Here is a 15,292-nt window from a genome sequence, read left to right as displayed (position 1 = left end):
ATATTAGAATATTTTTATGTTGTGTAGGGAAGGTGGTTCGTGTAGTTGCAGTGCCATAACCTTTCTGCCTATTGGAACCACTCTTTCTTTAGTGTTGACCCTTTCCCTCCATTATAGGGAAAGACAAGACTATAAATTCACACCATCAAAACAATTACTCCTTTCATGGAAGGGGTTAAATATACACTGAGACCCAGATCTTCCATGAGGAGTAGGAACCTAAATGCTTTGATGATCTGGGCCTGATCTATTAAAATATTAAATTCAGGTATTGTATGTACATTTCATCATAGTCATTGACGATTAGATTTTTAACATACTGTATAAGTCACTTGAATAATTTTAAAGTGAGGTATTTGCAATTTCGGATCTCAAGCAGTTAAAAAAAAAGTTGTAGATGCCACCTTAACAGTACAGTCATTTACATTTCTTGTTGATGCTTGTATGGTCTAAAATTGATTACTTAATGCTGTTTTAAAAAAATCAGACATGATTTTTACTTGTTATTTTGTTCAGTAAATAATACAATACTGTATTTTCTGTATTCTTTTCTTTTGGATAACACACTTTTATTTTCATCTGTTCTAAATCATCTAGCGTGAGACTGAAACTGTTCAAAACCTAACTGGTATTAATCTGAAGGTACTAACAAACACATTGTCTCGAAGCCTGGTGAAAAGCCTGTGGCAAGTATTCATTTCAATTTGTGTGGGTCTGCTGAGCCCTGTTTCTAATAGGCTTGGATTAAATTGCAGGCTGTTAATTCCAATAGCAATAACCAAATGTATGCACATATATATATGGTGAAACTCATTTTTATTAAATAAAAACATATCAGTGCACATCATTTAGACACGTATTTGGTGTGCAATACTTATTATTAGTTTTTCTAGGAATCTTGGAAGTCATCAGCTAGGGTTCATTGGCTAAATGAAGCAATTGTAGAGCTTCTATTTGAAGCATGCTGGAATAGTTTGAAATTATTTGTATTTCAGAGCACATCTTGGCAAATTATACTAAGACATTTACAAAAAATCTACACAGTACTGCAATAAGTTCAAGGGATGTTCCATATAGGTAAAGAAGATTTATATTATTATGGGTTTTCAGGTCTGCACTTTGGCTGATTCACTCATGTTTTCCATGGTTTTACCCATGTATGTAATACATGTCATGCAATGGAGCTGACAGAATGTTTGTAACATGATTAGACAAACACAACAACAATTTTAAAATCCAGAATTTTGATTAATTTTGTTTTAAAGCCCTCTTGCACAGCTGAAGGATGTTAGTGTTTTCAAACTAACTCAAATTTCATACTCCTTTGTAAAATAATAGCAGTTATTTTTTTCACTCTTTGTCCATCTCATAATTTGGTGACCGATTTCACTGGTTTATGGGGAGCATCATAGTGTACTTCTTTTAATTTTTGCTATGATGTTATATGCTATGGATTATAGCATGATGAGTTGCTGGGTTAATTTAATAAGAATGATAGGCATATGTTTATGTCTGATAAGAACTGATATCCGAAAACTTCCTGCATACTAATGGATGTATAGTGTCTCATTGGTGTCTGCTTTTATATATTCTGTGGTATGTTCTACTTACCCCACTAGGCAAAAGTTAAGTAATCTGTTGCTGTTTTGTAATTCCATCTGGTTTTCTAATTTTTTAATAATTAAAGTTGCCACATTAAAAATTATACAAATATTAATCTATAGGTGTGATGAAATATTGACATTAATTGAGAATCCTATTCTTATTATTTTATAAAACACCAGGATAATTGGTCCAGACCAAAAAAGTATCACATAGCCCTCTCTCAGAGATCCAGCTGAAATATTATTCAGCAATTCATAAAGAAATTTCCATCCAGGTCTCTGAAACAGTGGCTTTACTAGCATTCCCACTGGTCCTTCATTTGAAAGTAGTTCAGAATATTTCATTTGTTTAAATACTTACTTACAGTGTCATTTATTCTAACAGTTATCTTAACTCAAACTTCCCTGTAAATTTGTGTACCTGATGCATGGAATGTTTGCAAGATCTCCCAAATAATCATTTCTTATTATTTTCTATTTTAGTGTTAAATGCTCCATAACACCTAACAGTCACAGTGCTATGCTTCAGCTCATCCTGTTACACAGAACAGAGGAAAGTTTGAACAGCAAGGATTCAAAGCACGTTACTAAATAGCTCTTTAAATCTCAATAAGATGAAGCAATAAATCAGATACATGTATCACACACAGAGATTGTTGAAGAAAGATCCTTACATTTGAAAAATTATATTCGGATACTAAGAAATTATGGAAGTGTTGAAGAAGTGGAATTGTGATTTCACTCCCATGCTTATACATATAATGATGCAGTCTTATTTAATCACCTGCTATGTTTCTCAGTGCACCCTGTGATGCATTGGACATAGAAAATGCAGGCTGTTGTTAAGAAGCAGGTATTCCATATTTTTCTCCTTGTTCAAATATTGTTTTACTGTTTCCAGAGCCTGCTCAGAAGACTACTTTTTTTTTTTTTTTTCTTTCCCCTCTCCATGGAATTTATTTCCTTTTCCCATCATCGTTGTACTTTAGGAATACATACACCTTGATTTATTTGAGTTCTGAGCATTCCTGTGAAGGGAGACAATTTTCCAGAGAAGACCAATGTGAAACTGTTCCTCCTTTTATTATAACTGCCTTCCTTGTTCTCAAAGCTTCTGCTGCAAATTACATAGATGTCTTGTAAGTAACAACCTCCTTCTATGTGCCATTATAATCTGGCTTCAGATCAAGTTCATTTTCTACAAATAATGCGTGTGATGGAATTCTGGGGGAAAATGTAATGCGTCACTGTATTTTGAAAAATTGTGGAAGCCAAATTAGATTTTTACAAGGTGAACAGAGTATTTGACTTTGCAAACTTTACCTTTTTTCCTTGGTCAACAGAGTTCAAACCATAAAACTCTCACTACAAAAATATCTGAACCGGCTGAATAGTTGAATCACTGGTTTGCCATCCAAATGTGGACAGCAATGGAAAAGGGTTAAGCCAATTTGCCAGTGAGCAGGGAAGATGTTTTCTTTGCAGAAGAGTAGTAAGGCTTCCAAGGAAAACATGAGAATATTTCTATACTCTATTGGAGCACCTCCTGGATAAGCAAAAACAACTGTAAATGACAACATCCATCTTTTTTATTTGTAAAGAATCTCTGAACAAGACTGCAAGCAGTTGTCATGAGCTGACAGTATTTCACGTAGTAGGTGGGTGACTAGAGCATGCAGGGTGCCCCATATTGGTTAATGTTCCAGCTCACAGACCGTCAAAGGAAAATTTCACTTTGCGTACGTACAGTGACTGAAACAATGGCTGCATTAGTATTTTCTGACACAAGCAATGAAGCTTTGTATAATGACAAGATTTGACATCCACCTAGAAGGTATCTCTGCTGTGCCAAACCGTAGTGACTGCAGCCATAGCATTAGCCATTAGGAAAAGAACAGGGATAGAGCACAAATTCAGCTCAGATCAATATTTTTGCTTTCAGGGAATTTATTGCTTTCAGTGAGGAGAAAGAATAGCAGCAAGCATTGTTCTCCAGAGTAAGATCATTGGAGTCCTTATACATGTGCACCTTCTTGCAGAGAGCTACTGGAAGCTTGAAGCCTAAAACCTCCAAAATTAAATGCTACTGAGTAATGATGTAGCATTCACTCTAATTCTCATGTTTTACACAGAGGCTTCAGGGACTGATACTTGCTGCTACTTTTCTTTATGGATGTGGTAAGTTGGGTTTGGGTGCTTGTTTGGGGGAGGGGGTGGCATTTTTTTTTTGAAGTAGGATGAGGAGAAGGGAACAATGCAGGAGGGGAAAGGTGTCAGTATTCCCAGATATTCTAGAGACAGGGCAAGAGACCTTATGTACAGCCTTGAGAGCATCACTATCATGTGCCAGCGGCACTGAGTGAGAACACATGAGGTGTTCCTTCATGTCCAGCTCCCTCATTTTAAAAGTCAGAAATGTCACCAGAACAACTAGCTTCTGCCTAAATCTGCAGGAGTCCCTGTTTCACCTCATGGAGGGTTTATGTGGGGAAAAAGCTTGAACCACAGGCAGCGTTTTGAGGTAGAACAGTACTTTAGCAGAAGCCAAATATGACAAAGCAGGATGCAGCTTGCATAGAGCTGAAAGGGAAAAATGACATTCATTTTATCCAGAGTAGCCGATATCTTTATGGCCAGAGGACTGATAAAATATTCAAGTCTGTGGGCTGATTCAACTTGATTTAGAGAGTATCATAATCCTAAAGCTGTCCTTTAACTATCAGTTTATTGTCGGATCTTAGGAGAGTGTCTTGCCTTTTTAATTTTTTATGGCGATGAAAACAGCTGAGGATACTAAGTGGAATAAAGTATCTTTCAGGTAGGAGGAGTCTCATCTCCTGGCATGGTTCTCTTCCAAGTGGAGTAGGTGCTCCTCTGTGCACAGCTCATTTCAGTGGGTCTCGTGCTGACTCCACGTTTTTTCTCAGGACGTCTGACACTTTTTGATGCAATTCTCTGTCTCTTGCAAGATTTTTCAGTACAATCTCCTGCCTCACTTTTTTATTCTCATCTTTGGTTCTTTCCCACCTCTTAATCTAACTCTGCATTCTCAGTACTTTGCTCTCTTGCACTCCCTTAAGCCCCAAATTACACACTGAAATGACCGCTTTCAGTGTCACTCAAAATAACCCGCAATTTGAAAAAAGTTCCACTTGATTTTTCTTCTGTGTGTGGGTTCTGGTTAATACAGCTATCTGGAGGTAGATTTTCCTGTTATTGACTGAATTTTGCCCATGGGAGTTAGCATGCTGAATTCTGAATCTCTTGGAAACTTTTTGTTTATTTAGACACTTCGGTCAAACAAACTACTGGTCTCTTCAGTGGAAAACTTGTCCCAGATGATTTTTTTAAAGCAGCAAAAGGACTTTAAAAGCAAGCCTCAAGACATTACTCTTAATTACATCCATTTAACTCAGCAGATATTTTTTCCCAATTAGTGAATACAGATGCCTGTTGTCTCTGTTGTCTCTCTGGGAAGATAGTGTTTAGGGATATTAATTAAACTCTTCCCATGCAGTTTTGCATTTTTTCCCTTGGCATAGTTATTAAAAAAAATCATTTTATTAATTGCTAACATTAGTTTGAAAGAGAGTTTATTGACTGCTTGGGTGGCACAGTTTTTGCTCAGGTACCCACTAGCTGTTAGTAACAAATATTATTTGAGCCTGTCTAGCTTTGGACTGCTGTTTTTATTACTAGATCTTTCTTTTTTTCAGTTTCAATGAGAGTTGTTTTGTTTTGGGAGGTAGCAAATGATACTGTAACCTGATTGTCACATTTGACTACACATCAGCAATGGTGGGTGTCCTTTTATCTAAGCTTTTCGGCTTAAAGCTTTTCAGCCCTGCCTCACCTGCAGGCGTGTCAGGATCACACCACAAACACGCACCCCTGTTTGCATTCCCAAAATGATGTGCCTCTCACAGACACATGGGTGTTTTCACAGTGGCCTGTTTCCAGAAGGAATCCCATTCCTAGAGAGAGGAATCTGGCAGTCAAGGTTACAAATGGAGTGTGACTGAAAATCACTCACTCTGTAGAACAGAAACCGTGCACAGCTGCAGTGTCACTGGATGAAATCACCTCCAGTGCTCACTGGCCTGCAGGCTGAGGGCCCCCCCAGCCACAGCCCCTCAAGCGTGGTGTGGGCTGGGAACAGGGCAGGGGGTGCTCGGAGCACTGCCGGTGCCGTTCCTGCCCAAGGAGCAAAGAGGCAGTGGGCACCTCACTAAGCGGTAACCTCTCGCCACCCCCACCTTGTCAGCAGTGAGCACAAGCAAAAGGTCTCCTCAGCAGCCCCACAAGGGAAGCACGGCAGGGTGAGAGAGGAGGCATGAGCACAGCCTTGTTTCTGTGCTGCACGGTGCCCTGCAGCTGTGCACATGCACGCTTGCACCCCCCCCACACTCACCTGCTTCCTCCAGCTGCTGTCAAGTGTTCTCTCAGTGCAGGACCTAGAGTAGTGAGAGATGAAGATGATACAAAAACAAGAGCACTCTGTTACTGCAAAAGGTGACACACAGCCATGTCACTCTGTTTTACTCTGTACCTTCTGCAGCACTGATGTGCATCCTGCTACCAGGATCTGACAGATCTCCACCCTGTGCTTTGTCCTTCTCGCCTGAGGTACACATGAGCACGTCAGTGAAATGTGTTCAGGGCTTGGCTTGGCCTGTGGGATTCTGCCTAGAGGGAACCAGATATGACAAGGAGCCTGGTGGGAGCTGACAGTCTTTTAAAAAAGATCTAACATCTAAAGTTTTAGCTAGGGATGTAAATTTTCCTTAGTGAAGGGCTTTGGTATGTAAAGTTGTTTGACACATATGACCACCTTTGGCTGTGTTATCCTACACAGCAGTGACCTTAAGGGCTAGAGCAATGAGAAGCACACGGCGTATCCTTAAACACTTGCTGACAGCAGTGGCCAGTGGTGAGTTCTGCAGCCATCTCCATCTACACTCAGTGGTAATGGTGATGGCTGACCCCTCTTGGAGACTAACCCTAGCAATTACAGCATTTATCCATGAAGTGAGAGATGCAGCGCTCAGCCTAGGGGGCATGTGAAGTCTCATTACCCAGGACAGCACCCCAACTAAAGGTATGCACATTAAGCTCCCCCAACCCCTTTCTCCATAAGCTGCCCCCCACTCAGTTGCAGAAAAGATGCAAGATTCTTCAGCTGCAAAAGAATGAGTGAGCATGGCGTGGGACTAATCAGGGGCAACTGTAAAAGATCTGTGCCAAAGGGCTGAGGACTGTGTTGGGTCTTGGATTCTGGTCTAGAGGTGACATTTTAACTTGTACAAGTAGGAAGCAGTTTCAGGTTGTGGCTCTGACTCAAATATACACTTAAGCCAGGGTTGCTGGACCCCCAAAATCAGTAAGACATGAATTTTCAGGCATACGCTGCTATTTTACTAGCAACAGTCTAGGCATAAAATACCCTTGCCTCATATGTCATGTCATGCCTCAGGAATCCAGTACTCCAATATATAGATATAGGTATTCATGTGCTTGGGAACACTTGCTTGGGAATTTAATTCCTGGGGCTGATGTGGAAATGCTCTGCATCACTGTGTGCTGTTCCCTGACTTGCTAGGTGCCTTAGAGGAGTGATGACATGAAAAATATTAGTGCAGGATGCTGTATAGGCATAAGGAACACACAGGTACACACACACAGAGAAGCCAAACTTTTCTCTCTGCTGCACAGCATGAAACCCTGAGCAAGACACCAATGAAATCAGATGAACCCTTCACTGCAGAAGCAGTGAAGTGCTGTGTGGAGGCTAGTCTACCTGCAGTCTATTCTAATGGTTCAGCAGAGTCACCTTGTGCTTCGGGAACTAAATGATGTATGGAGTTTTTATTTGTCTGGTCTATGTCTTTTCTCCAGCCACTGCCTAGTGCAGAATGAAAATACGTCAGCTTTTCTATTTCTAAGATAGTGTATACACAAACCTAAGGTTTATAGACACAGTAGTTTTAGTAAAAGTTCTGTCAGCTGTCCCTGTATTGAATGAGCAACAGTACTTTGGCTTTGAGAAAGGCTCTGAGCCCTGTGGTTTTGCTCCTTCTTTCTCCATGCAGTGGATATTAACGGTTGTACAGCATGTAGAGAGCTCAGCTGAAGTACAACAAATGAATGTCAAAGGCTATACATTAGTGGAAAAAAATGAGTAAAACCACGCTCAGAGAAACAGTACTCCTCACCATATCTACCAGTACTTGGGTATTTTCCTGAAAACTGTTGTGGAATGATTACAATTTTTAAATTGACAGCAGTACATTTGATCCAAATAAAGATGTCTTTCATTTTCTATGAAGTTATAATCAGCAGCCCAAAATATAAATAAAAAGTAAACCTTTTTAATTAGGTTTAAAAATATGAATGCCTGCCTGGGTTGATAGCATTAGTGGATTTTTTCCTTGCTGATTATATGCAGGATGCCAGCCTGTTGTGCTGTTTATTATCAGTAAAAGCATTTCAGATGTTTTGGAATCAATTTTCTATATTTGATTTATCTTTGACATCAGCACTAAACCCACTGCAAATATTTCAAATATTGAAATGAGTATAAGCAAACATTTAACGGTGGCATGTAAATACCAATAAAAACTTACAGGTAAAGATCCAAAATGCAGATGTCTTTTTACACATTTTACTCAAAAACTCCAAAGTGTGGAGGAAAAACAAGGGGAGTGGTATTTAAATACACTGAAAAGCATCATTCTTCATTAACCATCCCACTGACCTGAGTGACCAAATGAAGAGTATCCTGGAAAAGCCGGATCCTATAGTGGCTATTTCTATGGCAAAGCTTTAGTTCCCTCCTACTGACATCAAATGAAATATGGAAACTGTTAAGAGTCATCAGTTACTGAAGTGCCCAAAACAGGGTGTTTCTAGCTGACTGGCACCTCCTAGGGAAGCAAAGGGATGCACACCTGCAGAGAGAGAGGAAAGCTTAATGATATGCCCAGCCACTATATTGAAACTTGTGAATACCCAAATCAACTTGGACACTGTGCTATTTCCTGCTTTCTGACTTTAAGCAGATGATACATCCTTGTAACCTGCCAGAAAGCTTCCCCTCTGCCTCTACACAACAGCCAGTCCCATCATAGCCCACCACTTTAAAAAAAAAAACCAACCAAACAGCAAAAACATAACCAAAAAAGGCTCAGCTAATTCATTACAGCACTTGAAAGATTTATGAAAAAATCTTTAACACAGTGATTAGCCAAAGGGCTGGGGGAGAGTATGCTGGTAGATTTGAGATGAGAATTATTGGATGACATTAGCATGGCATTCTTGAAAATAAAGAGCAGATTAAACATCTGTGTCAGAGCAGCATTACAGCCTAAATGGAACTAATACCGTGAAATACTGTTCATAAATATAAGTGCTGCTTTAGCTGCTGCTTTTTTTTTTTTTTCCTTTAGGGGGTTATGTAATGCAATATACAACTTTACTCAGAATGATAATTTGTGTCACGCTTATATATGACTTTGGCAGAGACACAATCCATTACAGGAATTGCCGGCAACCAGTAAAGATCCCTGCATTGAAAAACATGTAATTGCACTGAAAGGGAAAGCAGAAATCCAGCTCACACAGGGAATTTTCTGGTCTGATGCCTGCCCACACAGACACTGATGAGGGAGCAGGTTGCTGTGGAGATGAATGCATCTTCACAATGGCAGCCAGTTTGTGAATTGTTCGCTGGGAGCCCGGCCGAAGAAGCAGCTGACAGCTGGTCATTGGCGTGGGCAAAGGCAGGAGGCTGGGCTTTGGGAGGAGGGGACATGTGCCACCAGCTCACCTTCCTCAAGAATACAGCACCACTGAGGCCATTAGCCACCTCTGCTCTTGTCACAACAGAGACAGAAACCCAGAAGGCATAGAATGTACTCTTCCCACACACTGTCATTTCTAGTGGTGGTGGCTTTACTGGCAGAAATGAAGTGCTCCACACTTCATCATTGGCCTCAAAAACCCAGTGATAAATGGACATGCAAACTCCAGTTCCCGTTGCTAACAGTCAGGATTGACCTTGGCAAGACTTGGATCCCTGAAGTGTTTTTCCAGTATCAACCTTATCGGCATAGCAGTGGAAAAGGAGAACAGGAAGCAGAGCACAAAGAAAGCACAAAAAAATGTGGCTTTTCTACTAGACAGAGATGGAGGTAAATTTCCTGCCTGCTCACAGTTCCTTTTCTCTAACTCCTGTGTCAGTGCTAACTAGCACAGAAATGTTCTGTTTGACAAAACTCCCAACATGAGGGTGCCTGTACCCTTGGCCTTCTTAGTAGGGCTGAGTGGACAATGACACAAGCAAAGCCAAAATTACAAGTTGTTTCTGCACCTGAAGTACTTCAAAACCTCCAGAAAACACTTCAAACTGTACCCATAAAAGAAACCACTCATTTATTTTGGAAGTCCTTATTCTTAAACACCAATTGTAATGAGGGCCCTGTAACTCCTCTTAAGAAATGGTCAAACTGTGTCTCTATATACAGCTATTGCACAAGCGACCTCCTAAAATCAAGCCAGCACAGCCTCAGCCTGGTAATATCACCAATACTATGCATCACACAACCAGCTAGCTCATGTCTGTCTGAAGTGACACGTGGGCAGAGGAAACTCCCATCTGCTCACCTGTAACCGTGGGGCAGTAGTAACCAAGTCCTTTATAGGTGTAAGATTTCTACCACAAAGCCTGAGCTTACCAGTGCTCAAGTTTACATTCTCTCCTCTGCTTTAATGGGGACAACCCTACAAACTTCAAAGTACAACCTCATTTCTGGGGGGCTAAGAAGAGCTCCCAGGCTTTAAAAGTTCTATTTTCCTTGCAGGAGGTAAGTCAGTCAAAGTGGGAGTACAGACATGTAAATGCACACAAAAGAAATGTGGGTAGAAATACCAGGAAAAAAAACGTGCCTGATTCACTGTCAGACTCAAAAATCCAAGCGTAATTTGAACAGCAACAGCAAATCTGATCATTCTTCATTTCCATCCTTGCAGACATACCAGAAAGTAATGAGATCTCCATACAGGACAACAACCCTGGGAGTAATCCTGAAGTACTGGCTACAAACACAGCCAGGATTTCAAGACCCATTGGCAACGCCTTTTGTTGTTAACTCAAGCAAGTCTGTTTCCAAACATTGTAATCCAAGGGTTAGCCTTTTATCTCAACACAAAAAAGAGAGCTAGTCTTTCCTTGTAAGATCGTCCTAGTATGGAGCAGTGACAGTCACTTTATTTCCACCGCTCTTGAAATTCAAAATTCAATGTTGCCAAATTTAATTATGTCAAAAATGCTAATAGAGTCCAAGATAGGCTAGTTAATACTTGAATGGGGATCCATATTGCAGTCCTGGGTATTGCAGAAGTTGTTTCTAAGCAGTGGGCAATAATCAGACTACAAAAACTAAACAGAGACACAGACTTCTAATACTCCAGGACTGCTGCACTGATAACAAATGGGAATTAAAAAAAGTAATCCTCTTTCTCATTTCAATAAAATTGGAAGTGTGATAATGCATCTGGCATATAGATTAATAAGAATTAGGGCAAAGAAATTGATGGATTAATTTATGGACTTACAGATAGCTAAATAAATTTCTAAATTAGTTAGTTTACCACATAGTGGAATCTCTTACCTTAGTTAAATGGAACACAAGGGAAGAAATTTATCTGGGAGGAATTCAGTGTAAGTTCTTGAACTCTGTAAAACTCCCTGTGAAAAAAAACAAACGAACAAAAAATCAGAAAAGGTAAAATGAACTTCTAAGTCTACTTACTTAAAATATATTAATACAAATTATACCTGCTTTGTTACATATTATAATCAAATCCTTTCATCTTTTGACAGAGGCCAGCCATCATAACAGAAATCTTTTTTTTTCTGTCTATATGAATGAAGCAGTATTGCACTTATATTCTTCTGTCCATTTAATTTCTGACTCTTTGTTCCTTTTCACACTAAGCCTGCCAAAAATTGTATGCATTAGTCTTTTTTAAAAAATTCCTATATTAAATATATGAGATATAAAATTCCATTTCTTTGGGTCTTACTTGTGCTAGTTACCTGTGAAAGGAATGCAGCAAAATACCCTCTAATAAGATTTTGTGGACTCCTAGCCTGGCATTATTTGGCTTTCTGATGGAAACCTTTGGGGTATATCTCAAACTATTTCTTCAAAAACACCCAGCAGCGTACCAGGCCAAATTCATATTTGCAATAGGCTCATACCATGGATGAATGTGACCAGCAGTTATGTTGCCTATTTCAGATGAGATGTGGTGATCCACACAGCCAAGGCTCTGAACAAGTAACTTGACAAGAAAAAAATCAATAAAATTCTCTTTAGAAATTATCATCCTGAACTAATATAGAGTCATAATACCAAGTGTCTAGTAAAACTGTCCTTGTGAGTATCCATATCTTTTGTCCCTGGTAATTCCAAACATAATTATTTTGTTTTATAGAACATGAACCCAATTGTATCTTTGACTAAGCCTGGAAAGAAACATTGCTGGCCCTTGACGGTCGATATGACTGTTTTCCTCCCTATACATCACCTGCAGTAATACAGGTTGCATAAGGCTAAATGTTGATGTCAGAGATCTGGGCAGGCAGATTGTTCTCATTCTCTGCCTTGAATAATACCTGTGCATTTTGATGGCCCTCGGTGGATTTGCTCGCATCTAACACTCATCCAGGAACTAGGCTGCAGGAAACAATTTGCTGATGAGGTGTGAGCAAGGGTACAATCCAGCTCACTCACTTTTACTGCCTTGGCAAATTGTGCTGCCTGGAGAAAAGGGATTATTACAAGCCCATCCTACTTAACCATATATATTAATACATCGATAAGCTAAACAGGGAACCAAACCTATTGAATAAGAAGAGGTAATTTTTTTATACAAGACCTTATCATGACCCAGCCTTACATAAAACAATAAAAGTGACAGGAAAAACATTATACACTGTTAATAAGGTTTTCAGGCAAGCAGAAGAAACTGGAACGTTCTGATGATCTGATACATGAAATCCACCACTTGCATCTATGAAGTCTAATAAATGTGTGGAACTATAATTTACCCTTTTTCCTCTGTTCACTTTTATGTTAAAGAGACATTTCAGGCTGAGCATTTAATGGTAGTTACATATTGCAGCTCTCAGGTGGCTAAAATCATGGGGCTTTTAGTGTCAAGTCTTTTAAAACTGCCAGGTTTGCTGTAACTAGCCTGAAATAAAAGGCCTATTACTTAGCTGAACAATATGAGGCCCAGAAGATACCATGAGCTGAATACCCCATATCCCCATACATACTGCCCAATAGGTGCTAAGCTCTTTACAATGTTGGGTTTATTGGCAGGTAACAAGTAAAATACATGCGTATCAATGTAGAATTTGGTCTTGGTATAAAACAAAAGTTGTGATCTATTCTTCTCCTTCCAATACAAAACAGCATGAGAGGGACACAATTGCAATGTAAATGTACTGCATATTTGCCCCCCCACACCCCTCTCGCTCTACTGCAATGCATTGTTCTAGCCACAGTCATTAGTGGACACAAACACTCCCAATCCTTCTCGCTATTACCACTAGCTGTGATTAAGCTCGAGGTGCAGCAGGCCTTTCTGTGATTGCTACAGATTGTTCATCTCAGGAAACACGGCTGTTCTTTCAAGGTTATGTTATGGTTACTGTGATGGAGCTATTGCAGACATACTGATGACTTGTAGTTATTCTTCCTACCATAGGCCTTCAGTCATTTCAGTTCCCCCCAAACAAAATCAAAACATCAGCTTGTCCAGAAAAGACAGAATTTGTAATTGCTATCATAGAAATGCCCCTAATTCCTATTATTTTATGGAACAATTTTGAAAAACTCTTGCTGAATCTCAAGAGTGAAAAAACCCCCACAACCTCAAAAGCTTTCAGTTTTGAGTCAAGTTCATACCCAATGAAACCTAAGAACAAGTATGCAAATACTTCTGTCAGTGATTTGTGCTGTGTCTGCTTGTTCTTATCACCACATCAAGTCTGAAACCACAAGGTACCAATAAACCAACTGATGTACCTCCTATGTATCTGTGGCCAATGTACAAGCGCTGACCCCTGAAGTGAGCCCAGTTATTAGTCTGTCCAAAATCTGTAATGGTTACCACTAAACCATATTTTCCACTTAGGTATCCCATCTTAACATGAAATTTTCTTTTTGATAAGTAAAGGATACAGTGCACTTTGAAGGCATTTCACACCTTGGGAGTATGGTGATAGAGACCATCAATGCAGCTCCCTCTGAACCAGTATGTCCATCGTGTGGAACAGTGTCTCATAGAGAAACGACACTCCCAAAGCTGTACAACTCCATCACATTCTGTCGCCAGTGAGAAAGCTTCCCCGTGGTGGAGCAATTGTGCCTCAGCAATTCCATGTACTGTTCCCAGCATCACCATAAATGTACAGATTTCCAGCTGCAGCTGGAAAGCAGAGCTCTTGCATAAGGAACGCCAGGCAACACTAGAGCCCATACCAAATTCGGAGGGCCTGCCATGGCATGCATACTCACGTTACACTTGGACCTGCGGGCAGACCAAACTCGGGGCAGAAGCCAAACCACCACAGCACTCTTCACCTCAGGCATGTGCAAGTTCTGTACTTCACGTGCAAAAAAGCCCAGCCCAGAGTGTCTTGCTAAGGGAAGTGTCTTTTCGGTTTTGTGCTTATGGAAGAATTAGTACAATGGAACAAAATAATTTCAGACAAAAATTTCCATATAAATACAGTATCAAAGTTACTATTTTGTTAATTTTCTTCTTATCACTGGTTCATACCATAAGAAACTAAATTGGCATAAAAAAATCCACATCAGATGCAAGACAGGTCTTGTGCTCTCCTGACTGCTAGTTGGTGGCATGTCTCAGCCAGCAAAAAGGAATTTTACAGTAATCTTTGTCAACATCATATCTTAACCATGCAAGTGCAATTAATTACAACTTACAAAAGAAATCTTGTCCCTTGTATTTTTATTTTTAAAGCTTTTTTATTATTTTGTTTGAGCTTACTGTGTTTTTTCCATTTTTTTTAATTATTTTTTTTTTTAGTTTTAAGGGTATAAATAACACTGTATATGATACAGGGAAGCAGTGGGAAGTGGGATGGAAGCAGTTATTGATTTACTAATGACATATAATTACCCAGCAAATGCATAGTTATCCTGAACTACACATTCAGGATACAGTATCAGCATTCAAACAGATAAACACCACCACCAGACATGCAAAAAATGTTAATGAACACCAAATTTCTAACACCCTTCTATAGCTAATCCCCAAGGTGTGAGCCCCTCCCTTTTGCACCCAGTAGTGTCCATGCTTCTTTTCAAGATGACACCTTTTTTTCTGGACAATCCCTTCATGTGAACAGGTTAGTGTTTAATCAGGGTAAGGGAGCCTTAGGCAAACTTTGTCATTGTTAGTTTTCTGCTTGTATTATCAGTTTTAGGGCAAACATCCTCTCAGAACAGACAATTTTTGATATTCTATTCACATACAGGGTTTACATTCAAATACCTACCAGATCATCTGTTGTCGTCTCAGCCGTGTTATCAAAAGGAGGCAGTGCAGATTTTTTGACACTTATATACATTATTATTATTGTTGTTATT

The 15,292-nt window shown here is 39.6% G+C and overlaps 1 long non-coding RNA gene across 1 annotated transcript in view; it reads right to left on the bottom strand.

Moving 5' to 3' along the window:
• Nucleotides 1-314: 314 nt before the first annotated feature.
• LOC119147032 overlaps nt 315-15,292 on the bottom strand; it is a 49,619-nt gene continuing 34,641 nt past the window's right edge. The window contains exons 2-3 of the long non-coding RNA XR_005103933.1: nt 11,273-11,349; nt 315-8,551 (exon numbers count right to left, since the gene is read on the bottom strand). This is a non-coding gene — a long non-coding RNA (uncharacterized LOC119147032). The remainder of the gene's footprint in view (nt 8,552-11,272; nt 11,350-15,292) is intronic.

The sequence above is a fragment of the Falco rusticolus genome, chromosome 4 (genome assembly GCF_015220075.1).
Source record: "Falco rusticolus isolate bFalRus1 chromosome 4, bFalRus1.pri, whole genome shotgun sequence".
NCBI lineage: Eukaryota > Metazoa > Chordata > Aves > Falconiformes > Falconidae > Falco > Falco rusticolus.
This window is presented reverse-complemented; position numbering and strand designations above follow the sequence as displayed.